Source organism: Cherax quadricarinatus, chromosome 4 (assembly GCF_038502225.1).
Source record: "Cherax quadricarinatus isolate ZL_2023a chromosome 4, ASM3850222v1, whole genome shotgun sequence".
Classification (NCBI taxonomy): Eukaryota; Metazoa; Arthropoda; class Malacostraca; order Decapoda; family Parastacidae; genus Cherax; species Cherax quadricarinatus.
Window position 1 is genome coordinate 10222916 of NC_091295.1, and position 21123 is coordinate 10244038.

Sequence of the window (21123 nt, forward strand, 5' to 3'; positions counted from 1 at the left end):
CAATAATTTCTTGCTTTAATTCCATGCAAATCATCCTCTTGGCACTCTCCTTTGTACGTGCTTTCTTAGGACCCATGGTTAGAAGAAAGAAATCTGGCAAATTAACTGCACGAAACTTAAGGAAATGACGAGAATTCCTTGGACCGCGAGGGTAGCTCCGTAAGCACATGCACTGGTGAGCATTGTGGTGGTGGTGTCAAACTAAATTATATGAAGTACGTACATAGTACAGTATTATATTATTATTTATTATATTTAATTATTATTATGTATTATCATTATTATTAGTACATATGTATTACTATAATAATTATTATCATTATTGTTAATTTAGGGACCTGGAGCACAGATCCAATTCCCTAGATCAAGAGTCCCTCATCATGTACATACTATTACTACTACTACTAATAATAATAATTATTATTATAACAATAATAATAATAATACAATATAATAGTAATAATAACAGTAAGGAGAAACTTCAAAAGGCTGCCAGTAGTTGGCACCACCATCAACAAAACATTGGTAACCACTACTAGTACACTTTTCACCTGTCTAGACTTAAGTAGTCTATTAGTATTAGGTTAAGTCTGCCTGAAATGCCTTGGCATGATAAAAGATTTCTTTGCTCCAATCATATTACATGTAAACACACATTGTAACGTTTGTAAAGAAATAAATATTTTATTTATTTATTTAAGGAACCTCCCTTGATGGGGAAGTTTGCATCCTGAAATTTTGTTCGTATCCAGAAACAAAAAATAGACGGAACGACGGTTTGTATCCTGAAAAATTTGCATGGTGGGGCGTTCGTAAGCCGAGGTTCCACTGTAGTTGGTTTTATATGAAATTTGTCTTCTTGAAAGTTTAGCACAATTTTTTAATACTCAAAATACTGATTCATATACTGTAGACAGTAATGAGTTTTCCGTTACCCAATGACAATTTTATGCTTGAACAACTGAAACTGATATCTTAGTATAATAGTTTAAAATGACACTGAAAGAAGTTACTTATAATTTTAGGGGCCTCAGTATTGCCTTAACTAATAGCATTGAAACATGAATGACATGATTTTCAAACGTGAATTATTTTTGTCCATTATGTTAATTTAACTTGGGATTTGGATGGAAATGCTAGTGTCTAGGATCATTGTTGAGGATAATTTGTTTATAATGTTTAGATTCTAATATATGAATTGTTTTTGTTTTTCAGTCTTTGTTAGTTTTATTTTGATTTTACGATATTGAACTGTTCTGCGATTTATAAATGAATAAATACTGAGAACAATGCAAATATTTTGTCTTGCATATTTTTGTGTTGGATTGTTATGTACAATACAAATAATTCACTCTATTTTGCTCCTACAATATTTCTTTATCATAGCTGTACAAAAAAATCACATGAGCTTTAAACTAATGATGTGTTTTTATTACAGTTCATTTTAATAACATACATCATTTACTCTGAAAATATATATTTTTATGTACAACCATGTAAGCTACAAATTATCCTATTATTTTTACAATGTGATTTTAACCTGGCAGTTCCTGTTAATTAAAATGTAATGCAAAAATAAAAGTTTAATTTCTGCTCATGCAATATTAATATTAATCCGACCTTAGTACTATACACCTCATTACTCTTGTAAATCATGCAGACGAGCCTGGCCCATGGCCGGGCTCAGAGAGTAGATAAACTCTCGAAACTCTTCAAAGGTATATCAAAGGTATGTAGGAAGGGCATAAACATTCACTTCAGACAGAGAGGTAAGAGAAAGCAGGTTTTTTTTTTTTTACATTGTATATATTTATCAAAAACCATTTCTTAAGTTTCATGAGAATATAAAAAAAATAACATCTTGCTGAGCAAGCAAACTAACCCATATTTTTTTTTCATTGTGGATCTGTTAAATTAGTGTGGGTCATTCAGTACAGGTCAGCCATCACTAATACGGTAACTGATAATCTGGTTCCATCAGTAATCTGGCACTAATTTCAGCTAGTATAATTTCAAATGTCTGGGGCCACCACACCAACCTGCTGCTACTTGCTGCATGAGCCATTCCAATTTCTTTTTCTCTATTTATTGTTATAACCTGCTCACTTTTAGACCTAGCCATGGTTCCAACAAATAAATAAATGCATCTCGTTGTGTAAAGCACATACACCATACATTGTCCATAAAAGATAAGGTGGCTCTGAAGCCACTGTTGGTCACCATGAGCTCAGCTCATTGTGACCAGTAAATTTGGGCCTACATATGAGAGAAGACATCTGCAGCATACAGTACACAATGAGAAAAAAACTGTGACCATATTTTTCATGTAAAACAGCATCTTTGCAGTGTATTTTTGTATGTTTTTATGGTGTAGTCTCGTTTTTTTGGTCTGATTTGATAGAATGGAAGATATATTACAGAAACAGATATGATTTTGATTGGCTTCACGAAGGAAAGTACGTACCTTGAAATTGAGCTCAAAATAACAGAAACGTTCAATTTTTGCCGATGTTCAAGAGTAAACAAACGACATTACTGTCCAATACATGTCCAACTGGCCAGTCTAATATGCAGTCAAGAATGGGTTACATTATTTATACATTTATTACAATAATGCAGTAGTCTGTATAACAGTAAATCTGTTTTTTGTTCAAGTAAAAAATTCAAAATGGAAAGCAAGCATAATGTATAAGAGGGCCTGGAGACATGACTAATGAACAGAGAAAATGTTATTTTAGTGCCAGGAATGTCTGCACTGTTTATTCTGAACCCTATTTTGAAATTGACATCTTTTGAAATTTGTGTGAAATTTACCAAAATTGTTGGGAGGGTTCCATGGAGATATGATGGTTGGAGATAAACACACTTGTTGGGTTGTATACACTTATATTAGCAGAGTTGTGAGGGGAAGGCCTAGCCTAGCCTGTTGCCTGTAGGTCTATCCGTGAACTGAGAGAGGGACAGGGTGACTCCCGCCCACAAGCAGCACTGTGTGACGTCACATGTTAGCTGCTAAGTCTAGCAAGAAGTCATCTATAAAATACATATGGATGGTACTATGCTACACAACATATACAGGGGATCAGCAACTATGCTGACAGCTCGGTCATGTTACGTATGGCGTCTTGACATACCATACTCTACAGGCAGGTGGCTCTGGGCTGATTCTGTACAATAGCAAATCATAGTACAGTGGACCCCCGACATTTGATATTAATCCGTTCCTGAGAGCCATCGAATGTCGAAAATATAGAAAGTCGAATTAATTTTCCCCATAAGAAATAATAGAAATCAAATTAATCCGTGCAAAACACCCAAAAGTATGAAAAAAAAAATTTTTACCACATGAAATGTTAAGTTTAATGCAATAGAATAATTACAATAACAACAATAACAATAGATTAATAACAATAGAATAATTGACACTTACCTTTAATGAAGATCTGGTGATGATTGATGGGGTGGGAGGAGGGGAGTGTGTGGATGGTGTTAGTGTTTAGAAGGGGAATCCCCTTCCATTAGGACTTTACCAAATCATCACGCACTCTGACACACACACTCCACTTTCATACTTTGCAATTACCTCTTTCTTCATTTCAATAGTCATTAGCACCTTTTTTCTCGAAGGGTTGGCACTAGAAGCTTTCTTGGGGCCCATGGTTACTTATTTTGCAGAAACACACCAAAAACAGTGATAATATGGATAATATGGAATGTACCAATTGTATCCTTAGATGCGCACACACTGGGACACACGGGGCAGTTCAGGCCACACGTGGACACGTCTCGTACGAATCGTATTGAATGTCGGGTTTCCCATCGAATGTCGAGGCAAAATTTTTGCGTTAAAATGCATCGAATGTCGGATTTATCGAATGTCAATGCCATCGAATGTTGATGCCATCGAATGTCGGGGGTCCACTGTATAATAAAAGATAGAGTTGATCGATTGATCTGTATTCAAGCACTCTACGGATTCTGAGGAAGAATATATATTTACAAAGGGGAAAGTAATTAACAGCAAAGGCAGACTTGGCGTGCACAGGTCATTACTGCTAAATCTCAGAATTCGGAAGGAAGGTGAAAAAAAAAAAAAAAAATTGAAAACTGATCAGCTAATAACAAAACACACAGCTGACAACTTTCTTCAACTTGATCATCTAATTATACAGGCTATGTACATTTAAACCCAACTCTGCGAGGGTAAGATTTACACATGCAGAATGGTTATCATCTCTGGGAGGATCGAAGTCTTTTGCAATGGCGAACGCATGCCTTGATTGAGGGAGATCTGAATGAGTATCTACAAAAGATACTTGGGAATTTCTCAGTACTTGTCATGTACGCAGGGAATAACGACATTCAGGTTGAAATGGGCAACACTATAACACAAAATATGAACAAGGAAGAATGGATCTACTATCTCTTACAATCGTTAACAACATGTGAAGATTATTCGAGAACAACTTTTTACATTGCAAGGATTACTGTCAACTAGGATAGTATCACCATCTGGAATACAAGGGACAACAACAACACTCTAGTGAGCACACTAGCCACAGAAACATCTTTCTGCAATGGCTTGTGGCATCAGCAAGAGATGACATAACTTACTGCAAGTAATCTTTCTTCGCAAGGCATCCCCTGGGAAGAACGACTACTTGAACAAGTCGACATCACAGGGATAGTAGCCTAAGCACCCAGGGTTGTCTGAGGTTCCTCACAAACCCAAGGTAACTGTACACTATCCTGTGTGCAAGATATTGTGGCTGGATTCCAGACAGGAGTGACAGTTTTACTAGTGCCTGACCACTCGGCTATGTTAATATGTAATTTACGGATCTATAAGAACGTAATCTGAACTTCACATTCTGCAGTACTGTAACAAGTCTCAGACACAAGCTATGAGAGCAAACATATTGTCTAGCTAGGTATTGTCTTTCAGCCAATAAGGGAATATTAGGACTGTGGACTGATTCATATTTACTTTGACTGGCATGATGCACTAAGTGAGCAAACAAAAGTGGCTGAGACATCTCAGGGAACTTACTCAAGATCATAAAAGCAAGAATAATAAAGTGAATGTACGACACAATAAAGCTTAAATGGGAGAAAATAATTAACCATTCTGCATAAGTAAAGAAAAATGACAAGTCACACTATAGAGCAAGGAAAACTCACAGAAAAAAACACTCAACTGGATAAGGCAACACTTTGATAATCAAGAGAAATTGTACTTTACTCAGATCAATTTTACTCAAATTTACTTTAAGTTGAATTAGTGGCACAGTGAGTTGTCTTTACTCTCAATTGAATAAAGAAATTCAACAATAAATGATAAATCAATCAAAATAATAAAATAGAATCAATAAATCTTGTGCAAAATTAAAATAGACTGGGAAAGCAATTCTCAAAAAAAGAAAAAAAAAAAAAAAGTGAAACACAAAGAATAAAATATTATGCACAGAACACAAGTAAATGTGAAACTGGAATCACAGGATATTGCACTGAAATAAACTGTACCAATATTTCAACTAATAACCATTAATCAAAAATTGCTGCACAACACTACATAGAAAAAATTTCTGAAAGAAAAAAATTAATGGTAGCCTGGTGGCTAACGCTCTCGCTTCACACGGCGAGGGCCTGGGTTCGATTCCCAGCCAGAGTAGAAACATTGGACGTGTTTCTTTCCACCTGTTGTCTATGTTCCCCATCAGTAAAAATGGGTACCTGGGTGTTAGTCGACTGGTGTGGGTCGCATCCCGGGACACTGACCTAATTTGCCCGAAATGCAGAGCATAACAAGGGAGTTTCTATATAGTAGTATGTCATTGTTGAGCAGCTAGGACTGTATACCTTGTACATGTACTTGTAGTAAATAAAGATATAAAAAAAAAAAAAAAAAAAATAATGAGTCAATACTGCAATAATAAAATATTACACACAAGAAAATGCAGTTTACAAGAACAATAAAAAAATATTATCAAGAATGAACTGATTGAACACTTTAACTCTTAACTGCAATTTAGGCAAACACTTACTGAAACAAAGCAAAAGAATGCTTTACTTTTAAAAAAGAAGTTAAAAATTTCACTAAGAGTGAATTTGTTCAATGAAATATTGTTTGTGTTCCTGCACAATAGTGCAGAAACACAAACATCAATATGCACAATACTATGATAATTTTCTTGCAATAAGGTCTTGTGTTGACAAAAATTGGTAACAAATGTCACTATTGTCTGTAGAGATGGAACAAATTAGACACTGGTGAAATTAACAATAAGGAACACAAAAGAATGGTCAACACACACAAAAATGGGAAATGAATTAACACAAAATCACCAAGAACACAAGAAAATGCTGGGAAAAAAATAAATGAGACACAACACTGAGTTGTGGTGCAGAACATAAGGTAAACAAGTTACTGAAATACTTCACCGAATGAATTACTAGGCAAGGAACACATTACTATGAACACAAGATAACTGTGAAGTGTAAACACAAGTTTATACTGCTTATATATTGCACACAACAGGGAAAAATGGAAAAGTACTTACTTCAAGTATAAAAAAAAAGGAACACAATGCAACATAGATATAAATATAAAGCACAAAAATTAAACATGAGAAACACTGGTCTTAAAAATTATTGCAAACAGAATGTAATGAACACTGAGTCTGATCAAGTCACTGAATGTCACTAATGAATCACTGTAAACTGAAAAAATGTCTCAACACTCACAAATGTCTATAAAAAAGATTAGTATCACTGGAGCGATGTCAGTGTAGAAATGAGGGAGGTGGTGGGGAAGGTTGTTGTTTGTCTCTGGCGCCGCTGTCCACTACCCCACACGTCGATGTCTCGAAGAATTTGCACCTAAACTCGAGGAACCCACATAGCTAGGCTCTGTTGTTGGCGCACAGGTACGAGGAAACAATCTTGGGTCTTGGGTCTTGACCCACTATGTGAGCCGTAAAAGTGATGGTTGAACCTGGTATAAGGGTAGAAAATACGCCACACATGGTTAATGGCGGTGGGTAAGTATGGGTGAGTGAGACAGCATGCGTGGATGGCCTGAGTGACCTGTCCCAGGTGGTTGGCTGGCTGACTGGATGAGCAGCGTAACCCACACGCTCTGGCGTGCACCCACACTAGGCACGAGAATATTCTAAGCCAGTCTGGCTTAAAACACACCACAACACCACAGGGATAGTATAAGCACTCAGGATGGCTTGGAACTGGGAGCACAAAGCGTTGGTGAAGGCACAAACTCACGTGGTTTGCTTGAGTACTGGGGTTAGTCACCTGGGTTAGTTGGCTGGCTTGGCTTAAACCCTTCACACAGGCTGGCTTGAGAACTTGTAACAATGAACACAGCAGGGTGGGAAGCTGGCTTAGCAGGCAAGGCTAGGACTGGAGCAGGTTGGGTGGCTTAGAGCTTGTCTCCCCTCACAGACTGGCTTGGCTTAATTTGCAAGCCCGGGTCAACCCCTCGGAAGTAATGCATATAAGCAGGTAAGACACTAAGACACAAAGACTGACCAGGACTTCGTGCAGAGAGGCTGGTGGTGCTTGGTTGGGGTAGCTGGCTGTTTAGGATGCCATGCAGTCAACACATGATGTCTGTTGACTGGTAGAAGTTAATCTCTGTACATCTGCATAAACATCAGATTTACGCAACCACCGCTACCACCATTTGTTGGGAGGCTTTCATGGAGATATGATGGTTGGAGATAAACACACTTGTTGGGTTGTATACACTGATATTAGCAGAGTTGTGAGGGAAAGGCCCAGCCTATCCTGTTGCCTGTAGGTCTATCCGTGAACTGAGAGAGGGACAGGGTGACTCCCACCCACGAGCAGCACTGTGTGACGTCACATGTTAGCCGCTAAGTCTAGCAAGGGGTTGTCTATATAATACATATGCATGGTACTAACTATGATACTCAGCTATGCTACACAACATATACAGGGAATCAGCAACTGTGCTGACAAAATTACCAATTTCTGACCACTTCACTGGATAGTTGAAATAGGTAAATGAGCGGTTTCTTATACTCAGTCGACAGAATAGAAGGAATACTAGAAAAATAGCTATGAGTTTGGTAGACTGGAACAATGGAATGAGCCAAATATAGGGCATAAAGAGGGTGAAATCACAGATGAGTCAATATTGCTGTGGGGTTAAGTGTATTCTGACCTAACCCACTCTGTAATCCAGCACCCTACAGGTCCCAATGATGCTGGATTAGTGATGGTCAACCTGCACAGTCTCTCCTTACTTAGCGACGTACTCGTTTACCGACGACTCTGACTTACGACGGGCTCTCTGACCAGTATGCATATCTAAATAATGTACATTAGAGCTAATTTCCTCGTATTTTGTTTATTACAATATACAGTACGCTACTGTATAAACGTTTAAAAATACACCAGAAATGTTATAAATGATGCAAGGTGACATTAAAACAACATCAAAGATGGTTGACACAAACCCACTACCATTATGGTGTGCTCCTTACTTAGTGACAAATTCATTTACCGATGTAGTCTTAGGAACGGAACTCCACTGTTAAGTGAGGAGAGGCTGTACTATACACCAAAGAGTGTAAGAGACACACTGGGGAGAAATAGGTAATGTTGTTGAAAGGGCTTTAGCGAAAAGGAGGAGTTACAGTTGATGTAGCAAATAAGTTACAGAGAGAATCTATATTAAAGGTGGGATTGTCAGAGAGGCTTGAGGACAGAATAAAAATGTCAGAAAATTGAAGATGTACCTAGAAGTTGGTATATTATGTGAAGAATGGAAGTCAAAGATGATGAATCAAAAGATGATGAATAGTCAGTATGACCTAACAATTCTCAGAGTAGCATCAGGTTCCCTTCAATAAGATAACAATTTCTGAGCCTGGTGCGACCAATATGCATTGTGAAAGAGAGTAGATTCCCATAGATGAGCAATGGAAATAGGACAGCCAAAAGCCCAACCTTGGTCTAATGCAACACATTGTTGGTAACTAATACAGTTGCCTTGAACAGCCCCGGAAAAAACTTTGCTCTCCAGGGTGGCTGGGGTAAGCTATTAACCCTTAAACTGTCCAAATGTAGATTTACATTCACTCGCGTGGCTCTCCGAATATTTTGAAAAATAAAAAATCATTTTTTCTTTTAAAATAAAGAGCACATTTTTCTACATGTTATAGGATTAAAAAAAAAGTTTAGGGTCAGTATTTACTGAAATATAAGACCATGAAGTTGGCTCTGGATGCTCACCTGATGGCAACATCGACTCCTGCCACTTGCAGAAGTGTTGCCAATATACCTTTTTTTCTCGTTTTTATTTTACATATTTTTTATGTTCTGATAATTACAATTTATAATAGTTCTTATAATTTCATAGTCAATCTTTGTTCTGACACTAATATTAGGTACTGAAATAGTGCTCAAATAGTCACAATCACATTGACAGGTGAATATTTACACCTGCTTGGGTTATTTACTATTGTCTAGAAATATATGCAAAGTATTTATAGGTCCAAAACTAGGGATGCCAAGCCCATGATGACACTCTTCGGGCCGCTTGTTCTATCCAGGCTGGAATATTGCTGCACACTAACAGCACCTTTCAGGACAGGTGAAATTGCTGACCTAAAAAATGTACAGAGAACCTTCATGGCACGCATAACTGAGATAAAACACCTCAATTACTGGGAGTGCTTGAAGTTCCTGAACCTGTACTTCCTGGAAAGCAGGCAGGAGAGATACATGATTATATACACCTTGAAAATCCTAGAGGGACTAGTACCAAACTTGCACATGAGAATCACTCCCTACGAAAGCAAAAGACTCAGCAGACGATGCAACATCCCCCTAATGAAAAGCAGGGGTGTCACTAGCACATTAACCCTTTGACTGTTTCAGGCCCCTTTCTGAAACTGTCATTCTATGTCGATAAATTTTTGAAAAAAAACAAAAAAAATTATTTTTTCTTATGAAATGATAGAGAATCTTTTCCAGATGGTAATGACACCAAAAGTTCGAAATTTGGTCGAAAACTCATGGAATTACGCTCCCGCGAAGTTAGCGGTCTCGGCAACATATGCGTATTGGCGATTTCGCCGACTTTGAGCCCTATTTTCAGCCAATTCCGTTGTTCCAGTTGACCAAACTCATAGCTATTTCTTTAGAACTCCATTTTATCTATCAGCTGAGTACAAGAAACCTCCCATTTCCCAATTTGGACTACCCAATATGGTGATCAGAAATTGGCAATTTGGCCAATTTCACGCAAACTAAAAAAGATGCCAATTTCAAAATAGGGTCCAGAATAAACAAGGTAGACATTCTTGGCACTAAAATAACATATCCTCTGTTCATTAGTCACATCTCTAGGCCCCTCTTATATTATTATTGCCTTCTATTTTGATTTTTTATTCATAAAAAAAAATACAAAATTTACTGTTATGCAGACTACTGCATTATTGTAAAAATGGTGTAAATAATATCAGTGCACTAATGAAAGAATATCAGACTCCCCAGTTGACGTGTATTGGACGTGTGGTGTGATTTGTTTACTCCTGAACATTGGTAAAAATCGAACATTTCCGCTACTTTGAGCTCAGTTTGAAGGTCGTTTTCACCATCAAAGTAATGAATATCATCTCCATTTCTGTAATATGTTTTCCATTTTATCACCTAAGACCATGAAAACGCAAATACATCGATAAATACTATACGAAAATACACCTCAAAGTCGGCGTTTTAATAAAAAAAAAAAAACGATCAGTTTTTTTTTCTCATTACGCACTGTGTGCTGCAGGTTTTTTTTTATGTGGTGCACACTGACCACACAGACCCATTCTCTCACATGTGGGCCTACCAGCTTTCTTCCGCTTGATTTGAAGCCGCTAGAATTGAGTATATATACGTCAGAAACAGTGGCGCGTAAGACGTATTTATACGGCGTAAACAGTCAAAGGGTTAAGAGACAACACAATAAGTGTCAGGGGCCCAAGACTGTTCAACTGCCTCCCAGCATACATAAGGGGAATTACCAATAGACCCCTGGCTGTCTTCAAGCAAGCACTGGACAAGCACCTAAAGTCGGTACCTGACCAGCCGGGCTGTGGTTTGTACGTTGGATTGCGTGCAGCCAGCAGTAACAGCCTGGTTAATCAGGCTCTGATCCACCATGAGGCCTGGTCACAGACCGGGCCACGGGGGCGCTGACCCCTGGAACTCTCTCCAGGTAAACTCCAGGTCCCAGCAATGTTTTAGATACCCTGGCATATACCTTGAAGCATGGTGTTATGAAAGGCATCCCTATACTGTTGACAGCCTAGTGTCATTTGATAAATGCCCACTCCTCCAGCTAACCCTCTCTGTATTTGTTATCACTGTTACACACAAACATGTCTTGTCTCTCTGTCTATCTATCTGTCTATCTTTGCCTGGAATTTTTGGGTTATCCTAGGTAATTTACACTATGTATAATAACTGTACTTATGTGTGCATGTGAGAGACACACAGATAGACAGTGATATAGACAGATACAGAGACATAGACACCCAAAGTCAGCCAAAGCCAGCCAGCTGACTAGCCGGCCAGCGTGCTGAATACATAATAAAGAAGGAACACTGCAGCAGGCCTACTAGCCAATTCAAGGCAGGTCCATGTTCCTCCCCCAGGCTTAGACCAATGACCCACCTAGTCAGGTCACATCCACTGAAGGAAGGAGCACATCAGACCTAGTAGCACAAGCTAGTCATGTCCAGCTCACACCCACCCACACTCACTCATGTACTTAGCTAACCCTCGCTGTATTTGTTATCACTATTACACACAAACATGTCTGTCTGTCTATCTGTCTCTGTCTGTCTGTCTCTGCTTATCTGTCTTTCTGTCTGCCTGGAGTATAGTATATCAAACTCCTTGAAGAATGGTGTTATGACATCTGTTGTTAGCTCAGTGACATCTGATAAATGGTTGCTCAGGGAACCCTGGCTTTATTTGTTTTTATTGATACACACAAACATGTTTGTCTGTCTATCTGTCTGTCTATCTGCCTGTCTATCTGTCTATCTTTACCTGGAATTTTTGGGTTATCCTAGGTAATTTACACTATGTATAATAACTGTACTTATGTGTGCATGTGAGACAGAGATATAGAAAGACAGAGATATAGACAAATAGAGATATAGACAGAGACAGCCTAAGCAAGCCAGCCAGCCGGCCAGCCTGCCGAATACATAAGAACATAAGAAAGAAGGAACACTGCAGCAGGCCTACAGGCCTATGCAAGGCAGGTCCATGTCACCCCCCCCCCCCCGGCTTAGACCAATGACCCACCTAGTTAGGTCACATCCATTGAAGGAAGGAGCGTGACATCACACCGAGTAGCACAAGTTAGTCAGGTCCAACTCACACCCACCCACACTTACTCATGTATTTATCTAACCTATTTTTACTTTCCTCTTAACCCTTTCAGGGTCCAGAGGCCAAATTTCAAAGTGCACACCAGTGGCCAAGAATTTTCAAAAAATAATTTTGTTATTTTTTCTTATGAAATGGTAGAGAATCTTTTTCTGAAGGTAATAAAACAAATAGTACGAAATTTGATGGAAAATTGACAAAATTATGCTCTCGCGAATTTTGATGTGTCAGCGATATTTACGCATTGGCAATTTTGCCGACTTTGACTCCCATTTTAGGCCAATTACCTTATTCCAGTCGACCAAATTCTTAGCTATTTCACTAGTATTACTTCTATTCTATCGATTGAGCACAAGAAATTGCCAACTCAGCTGTTTCAACTACAAAATACAGTAAAGTGATTGAAAATTGGTAATTTGGCCAATTTAGTGCAAAGCTCAAAATATTCCAATTTCAAAACAGGATCCAGAATAAACAACACAGCCATTCCTGGCACTAAACTAACATTTCCTCTGTTCATTAGTTACATTTTCAGGCTTTACAAATAAATTCCATTTTGATTTTTAATTCACATGCAATATTGTAATAATTGTATGAATAATATCAGCATACTTGTGAACATATATTAGACCCACCAGCTGGTGTGTGTATTAGATGTGTGAGGTCATTTGTTTACTCTTGAACATCAGCAAAAATTTAACATTTCCGCTACTTTGAGCTCAGTTTCAAGCCATTTTCAGTAATAAAACCAATCAAAATCCTCTTTATTTCTGTAATATATGTTCCATTCTATCAAATGAGACCAAGGAATTGCAAATACAACTATAAAAAACATACAAAAAACACTGCAAAGTTGCAGTTTTAATCGAAAATTACAGTCCCAGGTTTTTTCTCATTATGCACTGTGTGCTGCAGGGTTTGTTTTATGTGGTGTACACATACCATATACAGTGGACCCTTGACCAGCGATATTAATCCGTTCCTGAGAGCTCATCGTTAATCGAAATTATCGTTAGTCGAGTTAATTTTCCCCATAAGAAATAATGGAAATCAAATTAATCAGTGCAAGACACCCAAAAGTATTGAAAAAAAATTTTTTTACCACATGAACTATTAATTTTAATACACACAAACTGAAGAAGACATGCACAGTTACATGACACTTACCTTTATTGAAGATCTGGTGATGATTGATGGGATGGGAGGAGGGGAGAGTGTTGATGGTGTTAGTGTTTAGAAGGGGAATCCCCTTCCACTAGGATTTGAGGTGGCAAGTCCTTTTTCGGGGTTACTTCCCTTCTTCTTTTAATGCCACTAGGACCAGCTTGAGAGTCACTGGACCTCTGTCGCACAACATATCTGTCCATAGAGGCCTGTACTTCCCGTTCCTTTATGACATTCCTAAAGTGTTTCACAACATTGTCAGTGTCACAATTAAACACTTGTTCAGGTTTCAGTTCTTCACTGTCTATGTACTCCTTGAATTCCTGCACATATTTTTCAGCTGCTTTTTGGTCCAAGCTGGCAGCCTCACCATGCCTTATCACACTATGTATGCCACTACGATTCTTAAATCTCTCAAACCAACCTTTGCTGGCCTTAAACTCACTCACGTCACCACTAGTTGCTGGCATTTTTCTAATTAAATCCTCATGCAACTTCTTAGCCTTTTCACATATGATCGCTTGAGAGATGCTATCTCCTGCTATCTGTTTTTCGTTCATCCACACCAATAACAGTCTCTCAACATCTTCTATCACTTGCGATCTCAGTTTCGAAAACATAGTTGCACCTTTGGCAAGAACAGCTTCCTTGATTGCCGTTTTCTTGGCCACAATAGTAGCGATGGTTGATTGGGGTTTTGTGTACAACCTGGCCAGCTTGGCGACACGCACTCCACTTTCATACTTAGCGATGATCTCTTTCTTCATATCCATAGTAATTCTCACCCTTTTTGCTGTAGGGTTGGCACTAAAAGCTTTCGTGGGGCCCATGGTGACTTATTTTGCAGGTGCAATAGCTAAAAAGGCTGTGATAATATGAAATGTTCCGATTGTATGCTTGGAAGCGACCGCGGTGGCTGGCTGGCTTGTAAACACTGGCCAGAAGTGGACGCATCTCAGACGGAACGAATAGTGTTGGTCGAGTTTTTTAGCGCTAGTCGAGGCAAAATTTTTGCGTTAAAATGTATCGCTAGTCGGAATTTATCATTAATCGATGCCATCGTTGGTCGAGGGTCCACTGTAGATGTATTCTCTCATATCTAGGCCCAAATTTACTGCTCACAGCTTGTCAGAGTGAGCTGAGCTCATGGCGTAGATCTACGGTTTGGACCCTCAACGTAAAGCCGTAGATCTACGGTTTGGACCCTCAACGTAAAGCTGTAGATCTACGGCATGGACCCTGAAAGGGTTAACCCCTAAACTGTCCACAAGTAGATATATGTTCATGTGTGGCAGGCTCCGAACGTAGATCAACATTTTATTTTTCATTCCTTCAAGATTGGAGTGATAGGCCTGAGTCGCCTAGACAGGAGAGAATGGATGTGCGCACTATGAAAAAAATCAGGGACTCTGGGGTACCGTGTGGTAACACCAGTTAGTTTCAGCTCCATCTTGGGTCAACATCATAGCAAACCCCCGTGATTCACTGACGCCTCGGCGTATTAACACTACTATTCCTGGAAAGTGATACAGAACACGAGTTTAGTGGTTTTGACTCCGATAGCCACTAAAGATCAAGGAATTAATGAAACTTTTGTTGATAACCCAGATGACCCTCAGGCCATGACCTCTGGGGTGGCCAGTGTGGATAGTGTGGCCATACCAGACCCTCAGCCCAGCACTTCTGAGATAGCCAATGTGGCCACAATAGACCCTCAGCCCATGACCTCTGGGGTGGATAGTGTGGACAGTGTGGCCATACCAGACCCTCAGCCCAGCACTTCTGAGGTGGCCAGTGTGGCCACAACAGACCCTCAGCCAAGCACCTCTGGAGTTGCTAGTGTTACTTCCCAAAGGCAACTCCACAAGAGGACATTATCATTTTCCATGCATTATGGTGATGACGATAGTGAAAGTGATATAAGTGACGATGATGAAATCGATTTTATAAGAACATAAGAACATGAGAAAGAAGGAACACTGCAGCAGGCCTACTGGCCCATGTGAGGCAGGTCCAAGTCTCCTACCGGCTTAAGCCAATGCCCCAACCTAGTCAGGGTAGGTCACATTCACTTAAGGAAGGAACACAACAACTGACCTAGTAGCACAAGCTAGTCAGGCCCAACTCACACCCACCCACACCCACTCATGTATTTATCTAACCTATTTTTAAAACTACACAACGTTTTAGCCTCAATAACTGTACTTGGGAGTTTGTTCCACTCATCCACAACTCTATTACCAAACCAGTGCTTTCCTATATTCTTCCTGAATCTGAATTTTTCCAGCTTAAAACCATTGCTACGAGTCCTGTCTAGGCTAGATATTTTCAGCACGTTATTTACATCCCCTTTATTTATTCCTGTCTTCCATTTATACACCTCAATCATATCCCCCCTAATTCTATGCCTTTCTAGAGAGTGCAGATTCAGGGACCTCAGTCTATCCTCATAGGGAAGATTTCTGATACATGGGATCAACTTTGTCATCCCCCTTTGTATGTTTTCCAGAGCATTTATATCCATTCTATAATACAGTTACCAAAACTGTGCAGCATAATCTAAATGAGGTCTAACCAAGGATATATAGAGTTGAAGAACAACCTGAGGACTCCTATTATTTATGCTTCTTGATATGAAGCCAAGGATTCTGTTAGCTTTATTGCGAACACTTATGCACTGTTGTCGTGGTTTCAGATTACTGCTAACCAGGACTCCTAAATCTTTTTCGCAATCCATAATACATGTATTAAGATCGACATTATTTAGTTTATATGTGGTATGGTCATTTTCCTGTCCAATATTTAGAACTTTGCATTTGTCTATATTAAACTGCATCTGCCACTTCTCCGACCACTGCATCAGTCTATTCAAATCTTCCTGGAGTGCTCTAATGTCCTCGTCAGAATGAATTCGACGGCCTATTTTGGTGTCATCGGCAAACTTGCTTATGTCCCTCTTTATGCCCTCATCAATGTTGTTTCTGTAGACTGTGAACAACAGGGGGCCCAACACTGACCCCTGTGGAACACCGCTCGTGACGCTTCCCCACTCTGATTTCTCCCCATTTATGCAAACTCTCTGCTGCCTATTTGTCAACCATGCCTCTATCCAGGAAAAAATTTCTCCTCCTATTCCATGTGCCTTAATTTTCCTCAATAGTCTTTGATGTGGGACCCTATCAAACGCCTTACTGAAGTCCATATACACAATATCATATTCATTACCATGATCTACCTCCTCAAATACCTTAGTGAAAAAAGTTAATAAATTCGTAAGGCAGGAACGCCCTTTTGTAAAACCATGCTGAGATTCGTTGATTAATTTGTGCTTTTCAAGGTGGCTATGAACTGCCTCAGGAATTATTGATTCCACAAATTTTTTAAAAATTGCTGCCCCTTACTTCCCCTACCCATCCATCCAACCCATCCCCTCCCCTACCCCACCCCTAGGCATTCCCACCCCCTCTTGTTCCCTCTCACCTACTCCCCTCACCAAGAGGGGAGTAGGTGAGAGGGAACAAGAGTAGGTGTCGACGAGTCCTTAGTTCTGTTTAAGGGACGACTGTCATTCAAACAATATATACCAAGCACACGTAATCGCTTTGGTATAAAACTCTTTGTTATGTGTGCTCTGGAAAACATACAGAGGAGGATGACAAAGATGATCCCATGTATCAGAAATCTTTCCTATGAGGATAGACTGAGGGCCTTGAATCTGCACTCTCTCGAAAGGCATAGAATTAGGGGGGATATGATCGAGGTGTATAAATGGAAAACAGGAATAAATAAAGGGGATGTAAATAGCGTGCTGAAAATTTCCAGCCAAGACAGGACTCGCAGCAATGGTTTCAAGTTGGAAAAATTCAGATTCAGGAAGGATATAGGAAAACACTGGTTTGGTAATAGAGTTGTGGATGAGTGGAACAAACTCCTGGGTACAGTTATTCAGGCTAAAACGTTGTGTAGTTTTAAAAATAGGTTAGATAAATACATGAGTGGGTGTGGGTGGTTGTGAGTTGGACCTGACTAGCTTGTGCTGCTGGGTCTGGTGCCGTGCTCCATCCTTGAGTGGAGGTGACCAGACTGGGTGGGTCACTGGTCTAATCCGGGGGGGGGAGAGACATGAACCTGCTCCGCATGGGTCAGTAGGCCTGTTGCAGTGTTTCTTCTTTCTTATGTTCTGGTCTTTTGTTGGATGTCATTATCTACACAAGGAAAAATACACTTGGCGATACCAGGCACATGTTGGGCATTTCTGGGGATGTTGTTCGCAAGATGATGGGGCCATACCTTGGCAAAGATCATACATTGTTCACAGACAACTGGTATACAAGCTCTATGCTCGCAGATTTCCTACATGTGAACAATACTGATATATGTGGAACAGTGAGAAGAAGTAGAAAACACATGCCAAGGTTCACTGGAGGAAGTCTAGTAGAAGCGTTTCATGCCAATGACATCATGGCACTGACGTGGCATGACAAACGGGACATGATGTTGCTGTCAACCATCCACAGAAACGAGATGGTACAAACAGACATACTACTGAGCAGGTTCAACAATGAACCTATTGTAAAGCCAGCTGCTGTCATCGACTATACGAACAATATGCGACTGGTCGACAAGTGTGACATGGGTTTGTTGACTGTGTGCATAGGAGTCGCAAGTAGTATATATAAGCTTTTTCCACCTTGTAGACATTGCAATGCTCAATGCCTTCAACATGTATGAAATAAAGACAAGGAAGCAACAACGATATGCAGAATTCACCCTAAATATCATCAAGCAGATAGCAAAAAAGTATGGTACCACACCTATACCTGGCACTCCACAGCGACCTGTTACCCCACAACAGCGACCTGTCACTCCACAAGAGGGGGAAGTGCCTGACCGAATAATCCCTAACTGTCACTGCCTGGTACCATTACAATCTACTCCAAAGAAGAAGTACTCTCAGAAAAAATGTGTTGTGTGTGCTTACACTAAACAGCGACACCGAGTGCGAAAAGACACATGATACATGTGTCAGCAATGTGGGGTGGCACTCTGTACGAATCAATGCTTCTTGGAGTACCATACAGTGGTGGACTTCTAGAAACATAAATGGGACTTGTAAATACCTTGTACAGTATATATATATATGTAAAAAATAGTATGTGATTGAACCAGGTGTACAAATTCATTTATCAGTGTGAACATGTGTGTTTGTGATAGTATGATTACTAATTCAGTACCAACATTTGTGTCTCAACAAAAATTAACTATGAAATCAAAAGATCTGCAACAAAACATTATTATCATAACATAAAAACAACAAAAAATAGAAAAGAACTGGAAAAAAATGATAAATGTTTATTATCTCTGCAAGCAGCAGTGCTCTATGTTGCCGACACCTCATCATTTACCACCAACTTCGTGGGCTTATATCTCAGTAAGTATTAACCCTAAAATTTTTTTATCCAATACCATTTATAAAAATGCACTCTTCAATTTAACCCTTTGACTGTTTCGGTCGTATATATACGTCTTACGAGCCACCGTGTTTGACGTATATATACTCATAAATTCTAGCGGCTTCAAATCAAGCAGGAGAAAGCTGGTAGGCCCACATGTGAGAGAATGGGTCTGTGTGGTCAGTGTGCACCATATAAAAAAAATCCTGCAGCACGCAGTGCATGAGGAAAAAAAAAAACTCCGATCGATATTTTAATTAAAATGCCGACTTTGTGGTCTATTTTTGTATAGTATTTATGGTTGTATTCTCGTTTTCTTGGTCTCATTTGATAGAATGGAAAACATATTATAGAAATAGAGGTGATTTTGATTGGTTTTACTATGAAAAGAACCTGGAAATGGAGCTCAAAGTAGGGGAAATGTTTGATTTTTGCCAATGTTCAAAAGTAAACAAATGATGTCATTGTCCAATATATGTCCAACTAGCCATTATAATATGCAGTCATGAATGGGTTGACATTATTTGTACAATTATTACAGTACTGCAGTAGTCTGCATAAGAGTAAATCTTCTGTTTTTTGTTTGAATAAAAATTCAAAATAGAAAGCAAGAGTAATATCAGAGGGGCCTGGAAACACGACTGATGAGCAAAGAAAATGTTATTTTAGAGCCAGGAATGTCTGCATTGTTCATTCTGGACCTTATTTTCAAATTGTCATATTTTTTAATTTTTGTGAAATTGGCCAAATTGCAAATTTCTGACCACGTTATTGGGTAGTTGAAATCGGTAAATGAGCAGTTTCTTGTACGCAATCAATAGAAAAAAAAGGAGTTCTGGGCAAAATCGCCGATTTCTAAATATCACCGAGGTCGCTAACTTCGCAAGAGTGTAATTCCATCAGTTTTTTTCCATCAAATTCCATTCTTTTGGTGTCATTACAATAGGGAAAAGATCCTCTATCATTTCAAAAGAAAAAATAATTTTTTTTTTATAAATTTTGCAACACCAGGAGACACCTCAGGATTGGGGACTGCGACAGTCAAGGGGTTAAAAACAAAAAACTATTTTTTTATTTTTCAAAATATTTGGAGTCCTGCACAAGCAAATGTATATCTACGTTTGGACAGTTTAAGGGTTAAAATGGGAGTGTTAATGCGACATGGCATCAATGAATCCCTGGTGTACACTATTTGCTCTAGCTGGCGCTCAATTGAATGGGTGCTCCCACAAGGTACTAAGTGCTCGCAGATTTTTTTAATACTGTGCACACTGGGTGCACAGACTCATTCTTGCATGTCTAGGGGACTCAAGCCTATTGTGCCAAATTTGAAGGAATGAAAAATAAGATGTTGATCTACGTTTGGAGTGCTACGCATGCAAACGTAGATCTACGTTTGGAGAGTTTAACCCTTTCAGGGTTGGTGCCGTACTAGTACGGCTTGCATGCCAGGGTTGGTGCGATACTAGTATGGCTTGCACGCCAGGGTTGGTGCCGTACTAGTATGCATAAATTCTAGCGCTTTCAAATCTAGCGAGAGAAAGCTGGTAGGCCTACATATGAAAGAATGGGTCTATATGGTCAGTGTGCGTAGTATAAAAAAAATCCTGCAGCACACAGTGCATAATGAGAAAAACAAAACTCCAACCGTGTTTTTTATTTAAAACAACGACTTTGCAGTGTATTTTCTTATGTTATTTATGGTTATATTCTAGTTTTCCTGGTCTCATTTTATAGAATGGAAGACATATTACAGAAACTGAGATGATTTTGATTGGTTTCACAATGTAAAGTACCTTGAGACTGAGCTCAAAGTAGCAGAAATGTTCGATTTTTGCCGAAGTTCAAAAGTAAACAAATCATGCTACGCGTCCAATACATGTCAACTGGTGAGTCTAATATTCTTTCACAAGTGCACTGATATTATTTATACCATTTCTACACTAATGCAGTAGTCTGCATAACAGTAAATCTTCTATTTTTTGTGATAATAAAAATTCAAAGTGGAAAGCAAAAGAAATGTAACAGAGGCCTGGGGATGTGACTAATGGACAGAGGAAATGTTATTTTA

At 39.1% G+C, this 21123-nt stretch overlaps 1 protein-coding gene across 1 annotated transcript in view; it reads right to left on the bottom strand.

The window, feature by feature from the left end:
• Positions 1-1340: 1340 nt before the first annotated feature.
• LOC128685849 (MTOR-associated protein MEAK7) overlaps positions 1341-21123 on the bottom strand; it is a 174432-nt gene continuing 154649 nt past the window's right edge. The window contains exon 11 of the mRNA XM_070094361.1: positions 1341-6994. The gene's annotated coding sequence lies outside the window, so the exon portion shown is untranslated. The remainder of the gene's footprint in view (positions 6995-21123) is intronic.